This window comes from Heloderma suspectum, chromosome 10, assembly GCF_057233095.1.
Source record: "Heloderma suspectum isolate Gila_16-S chromosome 10, 16-S_ref, whole genome shotgun sequence".
Lineage (NCBI taxonomy): Eukaryota > Metazoa > Chordata > Lepidosauria > Squamata > Helodermatidae > Heloderma > Heloderma suspectum.
In genome coordinates, this window is record NC_139467.1 from 35,555,365 (window position 1) to 35,559,772 (window position 4,408).

Consider the following 4,408-nt stretch of genomic DNA (forward strand, 5'->3'; position numbering starts at 1 on the left):
CTACAGACTCTTTTTGGACCATAAGGTTGTGGGGGGGGGTAGTGTCTCAGTGTTTTTGGACTCAAGAGATTCCTTTTTAGGCTGTTTGCAGGGAGGGAAAGGAGTAAAATAAAGGCTAGGCCAGTCATTCCCAAACTGCTTGTTGTGAGAGAGCTACTAGGTTGCTGTAAGAAATATTTACATAAATTAAAGCCTCTTGTGAGACCAAAGGAGGTTGCTTGCCACCTCCCTGGATGAGTCTCTGATCTGAGTTTTCTGCCATTCAATCAGCCTCCTCTGGTAATTCTGCCACATCTTCACATTTGTGTTTGATTGGATATTGAGTTCCAATGCAGAGATGCCAGGAATTATCCACTCTCAAAGGAGCAACACAGAAGTTAAACTCTTCTGGGCTTCCTTCCTTCCAATGAGATCACTAACAACTAAAGCAGAAATACAGCAGGCGGGTAAACTACAGTATTACGTCCAGTTCTCTGCACTGAGCTTCAAGAAGGATACAGACTATGGGAGGGGAGCATCCACCTTGCAGCAATAATCTGGCCTGCGGAGCGTCCCCACCCAGCCCACAGATCCTCCTTGGATTTTTCCAGAGGATGGGGTTCCAAAGACCTCCAGGATCTGATATCAGAGATAACTGCGGGGAATGTGGGAACCTAGGGCGGCATGGAGAGGAGCGCCTGCTCTTCCAGCACCAGTCGATTCCACAGGCATCAGCGATCAAGATGGTAAGGCTGGGGCCTCTGCCTGCACCCAATGGTGTAGCAGTAAATTTTGAAGTGCAGGCGCTCATCATGACAGTCTCCATAAAACCCACCCCCAAAGAGAGTCCAAGAATTCAGGCGGCTGTGTTGATCCATAGCGGCAATGTAGTTGTAGCAGTTTTAATCTCCGCTGGGAACGGGTCTTTTGTAATGCTAATGGGTCTTAATTGTCCATTCAAGACCAAGCCTCCCTCCCCCAATACTTTACAGCAAGGGACAATATATTGTTGCTAAATCCCCCCCCCACACACACACACAGTGCAAGTTCTAGCTAAGGCCAGAGGGACCAGGGAATTCTGAGGGGAATGGCAGATGACTTGAGCATCTTTGCTTCTAAAAAAAAGTCCCGGACGCTTTGAACTTTTGAGACCCGCCACACCACCGCCTGTGCCTACTGACAATCAGGGGGCTGACTGGAGACACCGCTGCCTGCCGCCATCTTTGTGCGCATGTTCAAGCTATATGTGCGCGGCTAAAATCAAGGGGTATGCGTGGCGATGGCAGCCTTCTCCTACCTTAACCGCAGCCCACACCCTTGCTGTTATCTTAGGGTCCTGCCACCACTCTGGCTCTGCAGCCTTGTATCTGCCACACGAACCCCTTGCTTCGGCTCACCTTAACCTCTTGCTTCAGCTCACTTGTCTGGGAACAGGAGTGCTGGTGGCTGCTGGCATTGGGCTGGTAGGCTGTGACAGTACAAAGCATACCTGGTTGGTCACCCTCCAGCCCAGGTGGGGGAAACAGAACTGCTGTGAAGCAGGGAAGTGAGAGTTTCCGACCCAGGAAGTGAGAGTTTCCGACCCAGTTGCCATTTATTTATTTATTACATTTATATCCCGCCATATTTCCTCTTTAAGAAACCCAAGGTGGCGTACATAATCCTCCTCCTCTCCATTTTTATCCTCACAACAACAACCCTGTGAGGTAGGTTGGGCTGAGAGTCTGTGACGGGCCCAAAGCCACCCAGTGAGCTTCCATGGCCGAGTGGGGACTAGAACCCGGATCTCCCGGCTCCCAGTCCAGCACTCTCGCCACTACACCACACTGGCAAACATAGCCAATGAGACATGCCCTCTGCGCTTAATGGCAGAGTGGGGAACAGTGTCTGTGGTGCTTTGCATTAGTTCTGTTGCCCATGCTGTGGGAGCATCAATAGGGTGTGGTGAACTGTTTCTTCCTCCCTCTGGTTTTCATAGCACCCCCAGGCCTGGCCCAAGACATTTTGCTGCCCAAGGAAAGGACAAGATGGTGCCCTCTCCCCTGTCCACATACAGAAGGTGACTGAATTAAAGCAGTTGAATCTTTAACACTGGGGATGTGGTAACGTCTTCCACCACAGGCTATGTTGGGGGGGGGGGGGCGGGCAAGACAGGCTGCGTCTCGCACACCACTCGGTCCTCCAGCAGAAGGGCGGAGGGGAACAGCCACAGTCCTTGAGAACAGCCGAGAGGCTGCCACTGCTGTCGCTCAGCACCAGCCACCCAGTGTAGCTGCTTTGGTCTGCCTAATGGTAGAGCGGGGCCCTGAGGCCCCCACACATAGCCACTGAGGAATCCATTTACAGATTCCCCGCCACCCCAGAAATCCTGGGGCTGACACACAGATCAACTAAAACAGATTAGCTATGCAATAACTGTGCAGGGATCCATGGTAGGTGATTGTGTTGTAATCCCACCCCCTGCATTACCTAGCCTAGGATCATCCCTTGCCACTTAAGTTTTATTCCTATATTACACTGATACTCCCCAAACAGTATTAGTATATTGCCCTTTACTGGCATTTAGTGGTCATTCCTCTTTACAGTCTTGCATATTTGCTTCCAACATTTTTTCTGGTTCTCGTTTGTTTTGATCCCCCTTGTTACATTATGTGACTTGCTCTGTAACGCTGTGACCTGTTTCTTCTCCTAATGCTCTTTTAACAGCAGCTCAGCAGTTTAAATGTTATAATTAGTTTTAATTGTTTTATAATTGGTTTTAATCTTCTTTATTATGCCATTACAGGGCAATCCTATGCATGTCTACTCAGCAGTAAGCCCCCTAGGGCTTACTCCTAGGTAAATGTGCATAGGATTACACCCCTAATGCTATTTTACTTATATGGCAAAATCCTGGTCTCAGTAAAAAATGTTTAAACACACAAGCAACCACAGGGATTTCGGGAAGGAAAAACAGTAAATCCGAACTTGGCCCACTACTACATCCTAGAAGCAAGGCTGTAGCTGCTGCAGGGTGGTCTGGGTCCCATCAAGGACAATAAATGAGGCCTCCTCACTGAATTTTCGACTTGAAGAAGAAGGGGCAGCTTCCAGCTTTTTACTTGCGCAACAGAGATATAAAGAAAACCATGTAGACAAAATTCTGTCTCATTGCTCAGACAAAACACATTACTCAAATGAATGTGAGTCTAGCAGTCTAGCCTGGCACAGGGGGCTTGGCACAGATCTTAGATGTCCCCCAACCACAATGATAGGGTCATGATCCAGACTGAGGCCACCATGCCTACTCTAAAATAAAAATGAGAAGGAGAAGAAGAAGAAGAAACATAGCTGCTACCTACAGATTTAGAGTAATGTCTGTTGTTGGACCTGGTAAAGAATAAATCTGTTTATGTCTTCTGGGCCTTGAGTGGAAAGATCCTAGGATGACTGATATGCACTTGGGCACTTAAAAAAAAATAGAATACATTTCATTTTATTAATATTTAATACCACTGAAAGCACAATCCTAGGCACATTTAGATGGGGAAAAAAACCTCCCAGCATTCCCTACAAGTCCCAGCATCCCCCAGCCAGGAAAAAAAGGCCTACAGATCCCAGCAACCCCCAGCCAGAAAAAAAGGCCTCCAAGTCCCAGCATCCCCCAGCCAGGGGGGGAAAAGGGCCTCCAAGTCCCAGCATCCCCCAGCCAGGGGGGGAAAAGGCCTCCAAGTCCCAGCATCCCCCAGCCAGGAAAAAAAGGCCTACAGATCCCAGCATCCCCCAGCCAGAAAAAAAGGCCTACAGATCCCAGCATCCCCCAGCTGGAAAAAAAGGCCTACAGATCCCAGCATCCCCCAGCCAGAAAAAAAGGCCTACAGATCCCAGCATCCCCCAGCTGGAAAAAAAGGCCTACAGATCCCAGCATCCCCCAGCCGGGGGGGGGGGGGGGGGAAAGGCCTACAGATCCCAGCATCCCCCAGCCAGGAAAAAAGGCCTACAGATCCCAGCATCCCCCAGCCTGGAAAAAAGGCCTCCAAGCCCCAGCATTCTTCAGCCAGCATGGCTGGGTGGGGCATGCTGGGAGTTGTAGGCCTTTTCTTCTTCGCAGGCATAGGATTGCGCCCTGAAGGGCTTTAGGCCTATGAGGCCCGCGCATGCGTTTTCGGGAGGAGCTTTGAGCTCCCCCCCCCCCCGGCCAGACTTCCTGCCGAGGAAGATCAAAACGTTGGCGCGGGACACCCCAGGAGCCGCGGCGCGCCATCGCGGCGGCATTTCGGGGTGCGCGGGCGCTTTCTGGCCTTTACAGCTTCCCGTACCGAGGCGGCGCGGCGCGGCGGGGCGGGAGCGACCCGTTTCCATGGGGAAGCGGCTGCGTGTCGCCACGCTACGGGCCGGGGCGGAGCCGGGGGAGCGAAGGGGCGGGGGAGCGGACGCCCTTAAAGGCGCC